Here is a 17,385-nt window from a genome sequence, read left to right as displayed (position 1 = left end):
CCTTTGGCCACACACAAGCACTTCCAGGTCTCTGCAGACCTCGCTTCCTCTGTGCAAGCCACTGAGACAGACATTAACCTCCAAGTCCTCACAATGCTTCCTGCACTATCCGGCCCCCATCACTGGTCACCCACAGAAATTACCAGGTAAGTTGTCCCTGAAGAGACAGTGTACACACAGCTTGACTGGCACAACACTTTATAACATCACAGCACTGAAATAAACTTATGATTGTCTCAGTATAAATGTATTATCAAAGATATAAGAGATACGGAGTAAGGATAATGAGACCAGAAATTGTTACACATGTAAAATAAAAAGTATATAATATGTTTCTTGTATTAGAGTCTAAACTTAAACAGGCTAAAATCCTTATCTAAAGTAGTTGTTTCTCACCTAAAGAAAACTCTCCACATTACCAACCCAGTTGTCTGGGATCAACTGTTCATAAATGCAAGAAGTGCTGTTCTTTTTTGCTCCCTCAGGGATGAATAAACTATTATTTAATTATAGTCCAATAGAGTGTTGAGGTGCACCTCTAGACAAAATTCTCTTCTCCCTGCTGTTCTTCTCTTCCTGTTGACTTCCCATCGTCCTGTTGAATCATATGTAAATAGGGCTTCCATTGTTTTGGCTTACAATGCTTAAACTACATATGTATCTAGGCGATAGGTGTGCAAACAGAATCTGGATGAGCTCTCCCCTGACATCTAGTGGTGAGCTGTGGAAAAAGACTTCAGAAGTGGGGGGCGGATAGTTGAGTGGTTTGATTATTGGCCTGCTAAACCCAGTGCTGTCAGTTCAATCCTTGAGGGGGCCACTTAGGGATCTGGGGCAAAAATCTATCTGGGGATTGGTCCTGCTTTGAGCAGGGGGTTGGACTAGATGACCTCCTGAGGTCCCTTCCAACCCTGATATTCCATGATTCTAAGCTGATCTCGTTTGCCTGGACACACAGCCCCTGCCTAGGTGCTCAGCATGATGGGACTGCTTGCCCAAATGATCACTTGTGGCTGCTGTTGGATCCCTATTCTCCTTGTTATTGGGGCAGGAGTAATGAAGAGTTGTTATCCTTGCTGAGTGAAATGAGGGGAGAAGAACTGTACCTGGCTTACCCCAATGGAGAGACTCACCCGCAATTGAATAGCATTCGCAAGGCAGGGAACATGGGTTCCAAAGCCTAATGAACAGAGAGAGGGTGGGGACAGGTACTTGTACCTGGTGGTGTGGGCCCTGTTTAAAGGTCCTAGACACCATTTGACTCTTCCTCTCTCCATAGTATGATAAAAGAGCTAATTTAGACTCAATTGAGAGTCTTATTACACACTGCAGAGCTGAAATCACTGACACCTAGGTCTAAGTATTACAAGAGACTATCCAGTGTGCACCAGCAGTGAGTTCCCCCCTACATACAGCTGAAATCACTGAGAGCTGTGTTAAGTGTGGAGGTGGGGCCGGAAGACATCTAGGTGAGCAGGCAGCTTGTGGAAAGACATGACCAGAAGGCCAGCTGGCAGAGAGGCAGGGCAAGCAGTTGGCAGGCCAGCTGGCAGAGAGGCAGGGCAAGCAGCTGGCAGTCCAGCTGGCAGAGAGGCATGACCAGCAGGGCAGCTGATGGAGAGGCGGGACCAGCTGGCCGGCTACCAGAGAGGCTTGGCAAGAAGGTAGCAGGGCAACTGGCAGAGAGGTGGGACCAGCTGGCTGGCTGGTGGAAAGGCATGGCAAGCAACCTTGCAGAGAAGCTGGTGGAGAGGTGTGACCAGCTGGCAGAGAGGCATGGCAAACGGCCTGTAGACAAGCTGGTGGAGAGGCATGACCCAAAGCCAGCTAGTGGAGAGGCATGGCAAGCGACCTGCAGAGAAGCTGGTGGAGAGGTGCAACCAGCAGGCTGGCTGGTAGAGAGGCATGGCAAGCGCACAGAGGTGTGGCAATTGGCCATTGGAGTGATGAGCAAGTGCCCGAGCTGTGCAGTGTGTAAGGTGCTTCTCTACCCCCACCTGCCTTCCACACAGGGTGGGAGATAAACTCTGTGGATGAACCTCTGAATTTTGGGGCTGCACTGGCCAAGGACAGCAACTGTGAGTGGGGTACAGAGAGGGATGGGCACATTAAAGAGACTTTTGGGTGGCTGGACTTAAGACCCTGAGGGAAAAAGGACACTGCCCAACTTACTTGGAGGTGGGTCTTTTGCTCATGATTTGTGTTTATTAGCCTTAGTTGCTGTGTTTTCCCAAATTAATGCTGAATTAATTCCCTCCTTTTATTAAAGGTTTTTGCTACACTCAGATTCTGTGCTTGTGAGAGGGTATGTATTGCATCTTAGAGGTGCCAGGGGGTGGGCAGGGGTTAATTGTCCCAGGTCACTGGGTGAGGGCTTCAGATGATTTTGTGTTGTATTGTTGAAAAGGAACTCCTAGATACTGAACCCAGCCCTTGTTGCTGCTGGTGCCACCTGGCAGAAGGGTTACTGGTAAATATACATCTCTTTGTCTCTTAGTGATTTCATCAAATCATAGAATATCAGGGTTGGAAGGGACCTCAGGAGGTCATCCAGCAGGATCAATCCCCAGGAGGATTTTTGCCACAGATCCTCAAAGGGCCTCCTCAAGGATTGAGCTCACTATCCTGGGTTTAGGAGGCCAATGCTCAAACCACTGAGCTATCCCTCTGCCCGCAAAATGTGTTTGTCTAGCCTGCCTAGGACACAGATTTAAAACATCTTTTCGGTATATATACACAGCTCCTTAAATAAATACATACATCTTGCATCCATTATGAGAATCAACATGACAAGTTATTAGATACCTTACATGATATTCTTTATGGATAATTATAAAAGCCATGTACTAGGTGTAGTAATTCTGTCAGGTCTGTTAGGAGGTGCTGACACAGAGAACACTTTGCCACCTGGCATCAATATGTGTCAGCTTCCCACCTCCAATTCTACTTCACATATCAGACACAGATTATGGTCAACTACATACCTTGCGCCTTGTCAAATGGTCATGGAATCTTACAACTCTGAAGATTCATCATGAGACTGGATGTTCAAATCAGTGAATCTTGGAGACTCCAACATCACCACCGAGTGGAACTTGACCAGTTCATCCAAGGATTCTGAGATGCCAGCCAAAACACTTCTCTAGAGACAGCAGGACAAAAACACTTCCAGAAATTGATCTTAAATCTTGACACCGCCCACAACAGGAACTGCTGTGTCCCAGATCAGCTGGACCTCCACAACCAATCCCTGCCTTGACCTTCATATGTTTATCACTCAGCCATTCTAAAGTAGCCATCCAAGAGACATAGCTGTAACAAGTAGATACCCGAATATGAATCCCAGGGACCAGAATCTCAGTCATCAACCAACAGTAGTCTAAGGCTTCACAAGAAACAGGATAAAATTTCTTCAACACCTCCCCTTCCACAATGACCTTCCTGTACAAATACCTTTCTCCCATTCTCAGTTCACTGCATGTATCTCTCTCACCAGCCCTACTCCACCAATCTCCAGCCTTAGAGATCTTTCACTTTCAGTGGACTTGGTGGTCACCATATCCTCAGCTTCCCTGGAAGCTAAGCCAAGGTGGTGGATCAAGATCTTAGAGGAAGAATCAGCAACAACAATCCTTCCTTATTCCACCTCTCCTGAGAAATAATCTTCCCATTCTCCTCTCAACCTGACAATACTCTTTGCCTCTTCACCTTATCCTGATGACACACTATCCTTCTCATGCTGACATAAGAGAGAAACCAAACACACACCTCCCCTTCATAAAGATATTAGTAATCTACCTACCTTTAAATGACTGCCCAACTGCAGTTGCTGATAATGCTGGTCCCACACAATATAGAATAATGCAAGGTCTGTTTTGCCTAAGCTGGAATCCCAACTATAAGGGCTCATCTCCTAATGTTACAGATGTTTCTTCCAGGAGGGGCCCTGAGCCAGATATGTTTATAGCCCAATCAACCTGTAGTGAGCACCTTTAGATTGTGTGTGTGATCCTTGATTAATGTTATATTTGAGACCATCCATTAAAAAAACCACACGCCTGCCTGAATTGAACTGTCAGACACCAGAGGGATTTTTTTTCAGTTTTCCCAAACATTTGTTTACTTTGTGTGTTTGACAGGACTTGGTGTGTAGTCAACATCAGTGTTGCCCTGTGTAGTCAATTACCTCTGCTATTTGTGTTAGTTTTTCACACAACAGTAGAGGAATTTTTTTTAATAGGAATATGTAGAGTGAAAACTATTTTAAAAATAAATCAATGTACTCATGGGCAAATGGGATCCCTGAAACTACTTTTGACTATAAATCTAGTCAATTAAAAATTATATATAAAGATGGCAGAGCCACTTGATTCTGTAGTTATTTATTTCAGGAAGTTATTCTAATAATTTGCCTTTTGCAAATAGAATATTATGTCGTATTCCATTGCTTTGCAGTGGTTCATTTGTTTGTCTTTCAGATCTAGCTTTGCATAGTTCATAGAGCAATACAAACATTTTTTGAAATTACAAATTTCTGACCTATCAATATTCACAATGACAAAATATTGTCTGTCAAGCAAAATATAAAATATAGCTATAGCTGGTGTGTTCCATACAAATCCTCTCTAACAACACCATGCAATATACAAAGGAATAGAATGTTATTTTAACTAGTTTACGTTTTGTATTAGCTCAGTACATGTGTGCCTGTTTTAGCATAGGCAGTGCATCAGTGCAACAACACCCCCTCTGGTCAAGTGTGGCACAACCCCTGCACTCACATAGCCTACAAGGGCTGTCAATCTATTCCTGGTGCCAGTGAGTCTGGAAACCCTTTTTTCTAGGGTGATCATGTGAGAGGAAGAAAATATCGGGACACATGGTGTGTGGCGGGGGTCACTGGTGGAGGGGAAAAAAAGCAAACTGCCACCAGCAGAGCAAAAATTTAAAAAAAAATGGCAGACTGCCGCCGGCAGAGCAAAAAAAGGAATACCGCGAAATATCGGGACAAATTGTGTCCCAACCAAACATCAGTCGGGACACAGGACAAATGCCTAGATATCGGGATGGTCACAATTTTATCAAGACGTCTGGTCACCCTACTTTCACTCCTAAATCTGTCAGAGGGTTAAGCAGGGGAACCCAGGCCCACCCACTCCAATGGGTTCCAGTTCAGGGCCCTCAAACTAGATAGGAAAGATCAGGTTTCTTCAACTTTGACAGTTCCCCAAATTCCTTCCTATAGTCCCTTGGATTGCTGCACACTCTCCAGCCTGTCTGTCAATCTGTCCCACCCTAAGCTGTTGTCTCTGGGCAGCTCTTTAGTAGCTTGCTAGCAGGAGCTCCTTTCTCCAACCTGCTCACTTCTCTGGCAGCCACCCAACTCCTCTGCTTCCCAGCCGTTTTAGCCTCCCAGCTTCTGTGAGGCTTCCAATCAGCAGTGCCTGTGTCAACCCTTCAACTGCTAAGCCAGCATAGGGCACATACTCCCCACGGCAGGGTGAAAAACATCAGAGTCTTTGCTCTCTCTAATACAGTTTCAACCAAAGGCATGTGTCAATGGAGAATTTCTCACCACCTGATTCAGGACTCTGGATATGAACATTACACCTACCCTTTCATTTCTGCTATTTTTATCACAGTATTTCTAAGTGTCTTCCTCTCTGTTGAGATGCTTCAGCCACTAGGAGGTGGTAACAATGATATGCCAGTTGATACAGTTCCTATTGGCCTAAAAATTGAGTCCCATTGTTATCCTCAAATCAAGAACTCCAGAATATTGACTCATTACGTTTCTAGATGGGAAACTGACTTCAATAAAATAAATTTTATTTGTATTTATCCTCCTATTTTCATTGTTACTTGCCTTCTTCTCAGTGGTCACCCTTGCACAGCCCAAATGGTAAATCATCATCTTCCAAAAATACGTGTTGCAGTTAAGATTCAGTCATCAAGGAAAACAGCATAATTAAGTTCCCATATAGCCATTTTCCCAAAAATGAGGCTCCGCACTTCGGTGATACACTTGCTCCCAAGTGTAGGCTCACCTGTCTAGAAATATCTTTTAAACCCAAGTCTTCTGCATAGCAAAATAAAGTACTGGCTGTCCTATATATCACTAGTATCACTGCTGCTCAATGAGAGGCTACATAAAGTCATGTTTTTCCTCACATTTCTTCAACAGGCAGACAACTCTGTGAGTTAAATGAAACTGAGGAAGAAAAATCAGTGCTGTACATTATTGGCCAAGTTTTGCTATATTTATTCAATCCACACACAGGTAAAACTCCTTAGGAGCTCTTGCACACACAAACGTGCAAAAACTATTTGTGCTCACACTATTTGCACAGACACCTCAGTGAGGCAAATCTGAGTTTTTTGGAATACAAATTCTAACATGCCCCAAATTCTGGATACAAAGCTAAAAGCCTAGTTAAGACAACTTTGAAAATCAGCCCTTGGATATCTGAATATCTCATATCTGGATATGTCCCTCACAGCAAAGAGTGGGTACACATCAGTACTCTGAATGCCCTAAGATACTGTTAATTCTGACATGAGTTTGAATGGCTATGTTGTTTTTGTTTTTTGTTTTTTTAAGCTTGCTCATGTTTGTAACCCAAATCCCCCTGCAGGGTTTATTCCATGCCACTAATACTCCTGCAGAAAACATGGGAATGAAAATGATGTGCACTGAATCCACAATTCTGTATGTGGGGTAAATAGTTTACCTTCTTTTCACACATTTGCAGTTTATTTTAGATTTATGGTGCTATCTTACCAGCCAAGGTCCTTGAGAGCATGGCAAGGTGACAATGGGTATGAACAGAACTGGAATGGTTATATTAAAACCAAACATAACAACTTAATTCAGCATTCACAGCTTCACTGCATGAAGTCAAGAACTGCTGACATAACATCTCACAGTGCCCTGGGAAATAAAAAAAGGTGAAGACAAGAGAATGGAAACTGTGTGCAAGACAAGTAGATTGTTTTGTAGAAATGATTTCCAGGATTTGAACAATTGTTACACATCCAATTAAAATACAATTGTTTTCATCCATGATCTTTGTAGCATTTCTCTTCCTGAAAAAAAAAATTGCACAGAATATTTTTTGTTTTCTGTTTTATAATCCTTTAAATCAAAACCACACGAATAAGGTTTATGCAATGACATATGGAAGCCATTAGTGCTTCTTCAGTTTTCAACTAAGTATCCAATTCTCTACTCCTTAAGTAAGAAAAACTTCCACTAAAGTCAATGGGAGGGTTTTTTGTGTTGGCGTTTTGTTGGGGTTAATTATTTTTTTTTGCATAACAAGAAAGAAATTGGGCACTATGGGTGTGCCCACACTGCAGCTGCGAGGTGTGATTTCCAGCATGGGTAGACACTCTTGTGCTAGCTCAGATCAAGCTAGCACACTAAAAAGTAGCAGTGTGGACTTTGCATTATGGATAGCCACCTGAGCTGAGACCCAGTGAGTCAGCCAGGGTTGGACTTGGGTAGCTAACCTAAGTTGCTGCCTATGTTGCAAAGTCCACACGGCTATTTTTAGTGAGCTAGCACAAATCTGCCTACCCATGCTAGGAATCACATCTTCCAACTGCTGTGCAGAGACACCCTGAAGGTATTGATCTGTATACTACTAAAATGGCAGTAGCAGCCTCATGCGCTAATAGATGCTATTTTATTACAAGAGACAAACTTTGATTTGATTGTGGGTGGGTACCTTCGGTGCAATCAAAGCCCAGTACAACTCCCAAACTGTCAAATGCAAAACTCCCACCAACTACAGTAGGAGGCAGGACTGAGCTCTTCATATGGTTTCCCCAATAAAAAACCCACAAAGCTAACCTAATGCTTTTTCAAACGCCAGTCTACCAAGATAACTCTCATTTCAAAGGCTGTCACTTTCTCTGGGTGGATTGGGGTTGAGGGGGTGGGTGTCTATATTACAGTCTGTCTCACATAGAGCTGTGCAGGAAGTGGTTGTCCTGTTCCACAAAATTTTCAAGGTTTCAAAAATGTTCCCATTCCCCATCAGGACAAAACTGAGGCCTTTCAAAGAAAAAATGAGAGCAAGAGAGACTTCACTCCAGAATAGCAAATAGCCTGGTGGTTGGGACACGTACCATTTACATAGGATATAGGAGACCTAGCTTCAAGTTTCTGCTCTACCTAATTCAGACCAAAGACTTGAATGAAGGTTTCCACAGTCCTAGGGGAGTGCCCAAACCACCAGGCACTTCACTATCTGGGGGCAGTTCTGTCTCAGGTTCTCCTGTTGGAGACATTTCATTCTGTACAAATAAATAAATATTCATTAGAACTGGGACTTGAACCTCAGTCTCCTAAACAATAGGTGTATCTCCTAACCACTGGCCCAATGACCATTTAATTATTTATACAAAGTGAGACTGACTCTCTAGCCTGTGGTTAGGGCATGCACCTGTTTAGGAGACAGAGGTTCGACCCATATTCAATTCCCTTGTCTGAATCAGGCAGAACAGGAACTTTAAGCTGGGCCATCCACAGCTCAGGCACATGACCTAACCACCAGAGCCTTGACTATTTCAGTAGAAAGTGCTCTCAAATTGATATTTTCTGATGAATAAATGTTTTATCAACAATTTCCAACCAGGCCTAAATCCAAGTTCCCAGCCAAAGAGTGTGTAATAAAGCTCACCCTGAAAAACCACAAGAATGAAAGACAAGCAGATTCTGAGGTATTATCTATCTAAATGTCCTCTTTATTTGAGATTTTAAAGAAGGTACATGACTAAATGAAGCTGCAGATATGAAAAAAAAATTATAAACAAATGCTTCTAAGAGTTATTCATATTGGTCCTGATTCAGAAATTAAAAGGTATAATGACTAGAGAGTGAAACACTGCCAAATTAAGTGTAAAAATGTAATAAGAAAAGCCAAAAAGGAGTTTGAAGAACAGCTAGCCAAAAACTCAAAAGGTAATAACAAAATGTTTTTAAGTACATCAGAAGCAGGAAGCCTGCTCAACAGCGAGTGGGGCCCCTAGATGATCGAGATACAAAAGGAGCACTTATAGATGATAAAGTCATTGCGGAGAAACTAAATGAATTCTTTGCTTCAGTCTTCACAGCTGAGGATGTTAGGGAGATTCCCAAACCTGAGCCATCCTTTCCAGGTGACAAATCTGAGGAATTGTCAGATTGAAGTGTCATTAGAGGAGGTTTTGGAATTAATTGATAAACTTAACAGTAACAAGTCACCAGGACCAGATGGCATTCACCCAAGAGTTCTGAAAGAACTCAAATGTGAAATTGCAGAACTATTAACTATGGTTTGGAACCTGTCCTTTAAATCAGCTTCTGTACCCAATGACTGGAAGATAGCTAATGAAACGCCAATATTTAAAAAGGGCTCTAGAGGTGATCCCAGCAATTACAGACCGGTAAGTCTAATGTCAGTACCGGACAAATTAGTTGAAACAATAGTCAAGAATAAAATTGTCAGACTCATAGAACATAAATTGTTGGGCAAAAGTCAACATGGTTTCTGTAAAGGGAAATCATGTCTTACTAATCTAATTAGAGTTCTTTGAAGGGGTCAACAAACATGTAGACAAGGGGGAACCAGTGGACATAGTGTACTTAGATTTCCAGAAAGTCTTTTACAAGGTCCCTCACCAAAGGCTCTTACGTAAATTAAGTTGTCATGTGATAAGAGGGAAGATCCTTTCATGGATTGAGAACTGGTAACTAATGGTGTTCCCCAAGGGTCAGTCCTAGGACCAATCCTATTCAACTTATTCATAAACAATCTGGAGAAAGGAGTAAAAAGTGAAGTGGCAAAGTTTGCAGACTAAACTGCTTAAGATAGTTAAAACTAAAGCAGACTGTGAAGAACTTCAAAAAGATCTCACAAAACTAAGTAATTGGGCAACAAAATGGCAAATGAAATTTAATGTGGATAAATTTATAGTAATGCACATTGGAAAAAATAACCCCAACTATACATACAATATGATGGGGGCTAATTTAGCTACAACTAAACAGAGATCTTGGAGTCATTGTGGATAGTTCTCTGAAGACATATACACAGTGTGCATTAGCAGTCAAAAAAGCAAGGAGGATCAGGGCCTCCCGGGGGGGGGGGTGGTGCAAGAGGGGCAATTTGTCCCAGGCCCCTGGCTCCACAGTTTCATTTAGTCATGTACCTGGCTCCAGAGTTTTTCGGGGCCCCTGGAACAGGGTCCTTCACTCGCTTGGAGGCCCCAGAAAACTCTTGCGGGGCCGGGCCCCAGAGCTTCTTCCGCTCCTGGTCTTCGCTGGCGGGGGAGTCCTTCCGCTCCGGGGCGGAAGGACCCCCCGCCATCACATTACCACCGAAGCAGGACCTGCCGCCGAAGTGCAACCCGGTCTTCGGTGGTAATTCGGAGGCGGGGCGCCCTTCCATTCTGGGACCCGCCACTGAAGTGCCCCAAAGACCCGCGGCGGGGGCCCCCCGCCACCGAATTACCACCGAAGAGCGGGCTGGACTTCGGCGGCGGGTCCCGCTTCGGCGGTAATTCGCGGGCGGGGGGCCTCCGCCGCGGGTCTTCGGGGCACTTCAGCGGCGGGTCCCAGAATGGAAGGGCCCCCCACCGCCGAACAGGGCCAGCTCTAGACATTTTGCCGTGCGGGGGGCTCCCTGCCACTTGCTGGTCCCACGGCTCCGGTGGACCTCCCACAGGTGTGTCTGCGGATGCTCCACCGGAGCCACGGGACCAGCGGACCCTCCGCAGGCACACCTGCAGGAGGTCTACTAGAGCCACATGCCGCCGATGGCCCCAGGCCCCTAGAATCCTCTGGGCGGCCCTGAGGAGGATGTTAGGAATCATTAGAAAGGAGATAGAGAATAGGACGGAGAATATCTTATTGCCCTTATGTAAATCCATGGTATGCACACATCTTGAATCTGTGTATAGATGTGGTCTCCTCATCTCAAAAAAGATATACTGGCATTATCACAGGTTCAGAGAAGGGCAACTAAAATGATTAGGGATTTGGAATGGGTCCCATATGAGGAGAAATTAAAGAGGCTAGGACTTTTCAGCTTGGAAAAGAGGAGACTAAGGGGGGATATGATAGAGGTATATAAAATCATGAGTGGTGTGGAGAAAGTGAATAAGGAAAAGTTATTTACTTGTTCCCATAATATAAGAACTAGGAGCCACCAAATGAAATTAATGGGCAGCTGGCTTTAAACAAATAAAAGGAAGTTCTTCACAGAGTGCACAGTCAACCTGTGGAACTCCTTGCCTGAGGAGGTTGTGAGGGCTAGGACTATAACAGGGTTTAAAAGAGAACTAGATGAATTCATGGTGATTAAGTCCATTAATGGCTATTAACCAGGATGGGTAAAGAATGGTGTCCCTAGCCTCTGTTCGTTGGAGGATGTAGATGGATGGCAGGAGAGAGATCACTTGATCATTACCTGTTATGTTCACTCCCTCTGGGGCACCTGGCATTGGTCACTGTCATCAGACAGGCTGCTGGGCTGGATGGACCCTTGGTCTGACCCTGTATGGCCGTTCTTATGTTCTTATGTTAGTTCTATTGAAGTCAATGGCAAAAAAAAAATCCCTCAGTGACTGAAATGGCAGCAGGATCAGAGGAACATTATTTTTATGAAGAAAAATATATTGATAAGAAATGTCATTCTAATCCTTAAGTAAAGATAGAAGTGCTGTTATTTGGAGCTTCAGAATTACACATTCTGGGTCAGCTCCTGTGCACGCTGATTAACAGCATGTGTAAAGAGCACAAAACTTGACTTCTTTTTTTTTTAGGATTGTTGCTTCAGATATAGCTACTGAGCTCTTCAGTGGCTTATCTGAGCCAGGACAGATGTGATTATGAAGATGAACAACTTAATTATAGGAGGATCAATAAGAAGGATCTAAGAGTAACACAAATTATCTTGACACTTCATTTATCTCCATATCTCTGTCCATATCACACAAATACATATATACTAAAACTGGTCAGGAATTTCTCAATGAAATGTTTTCCATTGGAAAACATTGATCCATCGAATCCAAATCTGTTTGTATGTGGAATGGCTGATTTTGACTAATTTCCTATTTTAGAAATTTTTGGAGAAAAATTAAATTGTCTCATTTTGACAACTGTCAAAATGGAAAGTTCCTAAGTGACTTTATTTCAAAACGTAAGTTAATGTATAGTAAAAATTAATAAAATAAAAAGGCCAAAATTGAAACGCTTCAATTGACCCAATCCACATTTTTTTATTAATCTTTAGGTTTATGAACATTTGAGATTTTGTCTGTTCATTCAGATTCAAGATGGGAAGAGTTTTCAAAATCTTTAAACTTCTTGGAGGATGGGAAAAAGAATTCCTGCCCTGCTCACACATACACTCTCTCTCTCTCTCTCTCTCTCTCTCTCTCTCTCTCTCTATAGTACCTGGCAGTACTACACATTTAAATTTTCATGGCAATTTTAAAAACTCTTAGTAACATGAAAGTAATATTAAAATAAAATTGTGTACTGTATTGTATTAACTGAACAGTCAAGTCTGTGTAATTACTTTCAGCTAATACTTCAGAAGTTCATTAAATGTTTTGACCCATTCTAGTTTTAATAGAGCTGAGCAAATAATAGATTTTTCATTTCAAGGATAAAATGGAGGGGGGATCCAGTTCCATTAGAAACTTAAACCAATTTTTGAGTGAACAAAAAAAAATTTTTTTAATTGACAAACATTTCAGATTCACTCAAATTGAATGTTTATATTTTTTTCCAGTTTCAAGTCAGGTTGACTCTAAACAATTTTTTTTCCACAAGTTTGTCATTTAGATTCAGCATTTTTAAGTGTTCTTCATCCTTTGTGTATGGTTGTGTTTATTTTTCATTGGCCAAATTTGAGAATGAAATGCTGTTCTGAAAAAAAAAAAAGTCAAAACAAAATGTTTCAAAATGAACTATTTCAATTTTGTTCTAGGTTCTTTTGGGCTAAACTATTCACTGAATTTGACCCAAATTTCTATTAGCTGAAAAAAATTCACTCAGCTCTAGTTGTCACTGAAGTTTTAAGTTTTCTGTGACATTACAACCAATTCCAGGGAAATGATTTTGCTAAAACAGTAAGGGCAAAATTCTGGCCCCACTGAAGTCAATTGCAAAACTCATTTACTTCTGTGGGGCTAGGATTTCATCTCAAAACTGTTAGGACCTGATCCAAATCTCACTAAAAAAAACTGAAAGATTCCTATTTAAATGAAGTGAGAAGGAAAATGTATAGGTCATAACAGTATAGTCTATTTAAAGTGTGACTTTGTCATCTAATATAATACTGTTAAAACTAGAAGTAATAGAAACATCCAACCTGGTATATATAAAACCATTTGGCAAGTAAGTGTGTTCTACTATATGCAACAAGAGCTCAATCCTGCATGCTTGGTTTTATGCATATGGGTAGTCCCACTGACTGTTATGCAGAGTTATGCTGAAGTTACTCCTTTTAAATTAGCCTTGTGCCTCATGGGAACTGTAGTTTGGATGCTTCATGTCTCAGAAACTGTGAATTATCGAATTCTCGGCCATGTCTGTTGAGCACTACTGACCAGATATATGTGTACATCACTTTTAACCTGTCTTCCTTGAATATTCTGTCACTTTTTAAACACAAGCTATTATCCATCAAGAACCCTCAGAAATTCCTGTTAAGATGCTTATCCCTCTCCTGGCAGTAGATATTTCAGACCAGTATTTATGTACATTCTAGTAATTTCTGCAAGCAAACAAAGAAGGTATTGCCTACAAGAAAATGATTCTTTGCTTTAAAATTAAATGTAGAAGTCTCTGATCTAGAGAGTTCCAGTTGCAAGAGGAAAATAGAATTAACTTGTAACACCTATAAAGAAATGATCGAACAATGGTGAACAAGGACCTTTCATAGGGCAAATTACGGTTTCATGATTTTAGCCTCCACCTATGAGCATAGACGATACATGATGCCATGGAGTTACTATTACTCAAGTGGATCTCTTCCATACATTTCACGGAATGGGTTGGGGGAAGGAAAAAGTAAAAATGTTTGTTTGCACTTTAGCAAATACAAGTTGGATGAATGCAAAAGTGAGGATGCACTTTTGAAAATCAGTCTAGGTGCCAACTGGCATAAAAAAAATAAAATCTGGTCACTTCAACAAAGACCCAAAGTTTGTTGCCAGTCTACAGTCAGGCTATAAAATCATTCTTTTCAGTTGTAATGACATATTATAGGTAAATGTGGACTTCATAGAAACCCCTGAGTGGGGATAGGGGGGAATTTCCAGGGAGCCTTCCCAGTTAAATTGAAGGAAGTCTTAGGGTGACAAAGAGCTCTCTTTAGCAGCCACTGCTTACTCTACCTAAGGGATTACTGACCAAGATTTATATTTCCCTTTAGGTTTCTTTTAGATATTGTGCAGATATTTATGAAAGGTCAGTTTCGAGGAAACCTGATAGTCAGTAAAGTTAAGACAGGAGGATGTCCAGTAATTTGTGTGCCTTTTTTCAGACTTTTGGACAAAAATGTCTACAGTCTCTGTCACTCATCCCCTACTAAATGCAAGGAGGAAGCATCTTCCAGGGGTACCAGTCATGACAACAATCAGGACAGATTTGTAAGAGGTTTTGTTCTTCTTTATTAAATACACTGTCCCCAGGGTCAGTGGCATCCAATAAATAAGTCCTTATTAAACTGATGGAAAACAAATCAGAGGTCCTGTTTCTGACATTACAAATGCCAGATGAAAAAACTAACTATAAAATGTTGCAGAATTAAAAATTTTCTCTCTTTTTAATCTAAGAGGCAACTGTCAGAAGGTAATATCCTCACCCCCCTGAATTTTATGGCAAAACTCCAATTGACTTCAACAGAGCCAGGATTTCACCCAGGGAGTTTAAGTCAAGGAATAAAGATTACTGCACGTGTAGATGCCTTGTAAACATTTCATGGAAAAACAAATGGACAGAGGGAAAGCTTTATGCCACATTATTTATACATGGGGGAACTAATCCATGCCAGGGGATGTGTCCTCATATAATGAAATATTATTCTCAAGAATTTGTATAGTGCTTTTTCCTGCATATATCTAAAAGCTCTTCACAGAGGTGGGTAAGTTTAATCCTTTACAGGAAAGGCCTGCAGATCCCTTAGAGTGGGTCTCTCCCTGTTCATAGATTGCTGCAGGGAGAACTAGACCTATCAATCAGGGCAGGATGGGAGTAGTTACACTGCCAGTTCTGGTCTGCTTCCAACAATTGCCAGTAGACTTCTTTCTTCCACCATTTTATCAGGGCCGGTGCAAGAATGTTTTGTGCCCTAGGCGAAACTTCCACCTTGCGCCCCCCCGTGCCCCTGCCCTGAGGCACTCCCCCATGGTAGCTCCCCCCCTCTGCCCTGAGCCCCCCTTGCAGCAGCTCCCCAACCCCCACCCTCTGCCGTGAGGCACCCCGCCCACCCCAGCTCACCCCTGCTCCTCGCATGAGCGCAAACATGAGCACCCCGAGCACGCCATGGCTGCTTCACTTCTCCCGTCTCCCAGGCTTGCGGCGCCTAAGCTGATTGGTGCCGCAAGCCTGGGAGGTGGGAGAAGTGAAGCAGCCATGGCATGCTCGGGGAGGAGGTGGGGCAGATGTGAGCTGGGGCGGGGACTTCCCCTGCATGTCACCCCCAACCCTTACTTGCTGCAGGCAGCCCTCCCTGAACTCCCTTGTCCCAGCTCCCTCTGCCTAAATGCCGGTGGCGACCAGGGCGGCCGAAGATCCAGCCACCGCAGTCACTGCCAAAGAAAATGGCGCCCCCTAAATCCCAGCGCCCTAGGCGACTGCCTAGGTCGCCTAAATGGTTGCGCCGGCCCTGCATTTTATGGGTATACGATGAAATCCTGAGGTCTTTACTCAGACAAACACTCACTAAGTTTTGCAGACGTCAAAAACTTCAGTGGATCTTAGTATAGACATGGACACCTGTAGGCATACACACACACCCTGCTTTTTCCTCCAAATTTTACATGAGACTAAGTAATTAAGAAACGAATTTTAAAAAGAACCAAGCAGGTGCACTAATTGCATTCACAAAAGTTGCAAGAACAGATACAAAGAGGTAAATGTGTATACAAATGCTGCAATTGTCCATGCAAAATGAGTGCTTTCCAGTGCAAATATGTGATTATACTTTCAGATAGTTACACATTAAAACAAGTTTCTGTTTTCTGCAAGCAACTCCATCTTCTATATGATAAATTTTCTCTGCCCCACGTGACGATTTTGTTGGGTATAACTGGAGTGCCTATTTCTTAAAATTTTGGCTTTTATTAGCTCATCTTCATGGGCTTATGTCTACCGTGACATTAGATATCAACATTTTCATTGGGTGTTAGGTCAGTGATAGAAAAAAAAAATTAGTGCCCAACCACTGAAAAGGGCTATCCCAGTCTTTTCCCTATTTTCGTTTAGCAACACTTTTTAAAGCTAGCCCTACTCTACAATATTTTTTAACATAATTTACCTGTTCAGATTTTTTTATTTTTACTATTTGGGCTGCTATAAGTAGAGTCACAATCAGAGCAAAACATTTATGGTAGCAGTTTTTATAGCAATCATGGGGTTCAATATTTTTTCCTCATGATGAGAACTAATTGTAACCTGACTAGTAGGTAATATATGTAGTAACTAAAGTATTGTCTTTGGTCCAGTAGAATATGCAAAATCTGAATTTTTTCTTCATTATCCATTATACTCCTTTCTCTTTTAACAATGTTTATTGCAGCTAGAACTAGATTTGCCAATCCTTCCCAAACTTTATTCTCCATTTTAGGAATTTTGAAAGCACTACAGTGCAGTGATGACAATGGACATATTCCAGGTATAATAAACTTAATATTACAGTCATATGGTGCTACATGCTATGGAATGCAGCTGTATGAAAATTAAGCACAGAATTAATGGTCTAATCATGTCTGTGAATTTTGAATGATCATAAGCATAGGTTAGGAGAAATTCTTTGCAAAAACCTCATGACTCCCTTGGCACTTTTCTGTAATTGGAAACAAGTGAGAGGAAGTGGGAATATTGTTATATATCTTGCTCTGAACAAGCCAGCAAACTAGGGACATGTGGTCTAGAGGAAATTACTATAAGGTGGTGCACTACTGCTTGAAAGACCATACTCAGAGTAGTTATCAAAGGTTTGCTGTCAAATTGGGAGGATGCATCTAAGTGGAGTCAGGCAGGAATCTGTCCTGCATGTGTTACTATTCAACATTTTCATTAAGGAACTGGCTAATGGAATGGACAGCTTATAAAATTTGCAGATGACACCAAGCAGGGAGAGGTTGCAAGAAGTTTGGAGG

The 17,385-nt window shown here is 42.1% G+C and overlaps 1 protein-coding gene across 1 annotated transcript in view; it reads right to left on the bottom strand.

Annotated features, from left to right (window-relative positions):
* Nucleotides 1-846: 846 nt before the first annotated feature.
* Nucleotides 847-17,385, bottom strand: part of SLC27A6 (solute carrier family 27 member 6) — a 153,002-nt gene continuing 136,463 nt past the window's right edge. Inside the window, exon 12 of the transcript XR_007773392.1 lies at nucleotides 847-902. The gene's annotated coding sequence lies outside the window, so the exon portion shown is untranslated. The remainder of the gene's footprint in view (nucleotides 903-17,385) is intronic.

Source organism: Gopherus flavomarginatus, chromosome 3 (assembly GCF_025201925.1).
Source record: "Gopherus flavomarginatus isolate rGopFla2 chromosome 3, rGopFla2.mat.asm, whole genome shotgun sequence".
Taxonomy (NCBI): domain Eukaryota; kingdom Metazoa; phylum Chordata; order Testudines; family Testudinidae; genus Gopherus; species Gopherus flavomarginatus.
Note: the sequence above shows the minus strand (reverse complement) of the source record. Positions and strands in the feature narration are given on the sequence as shown.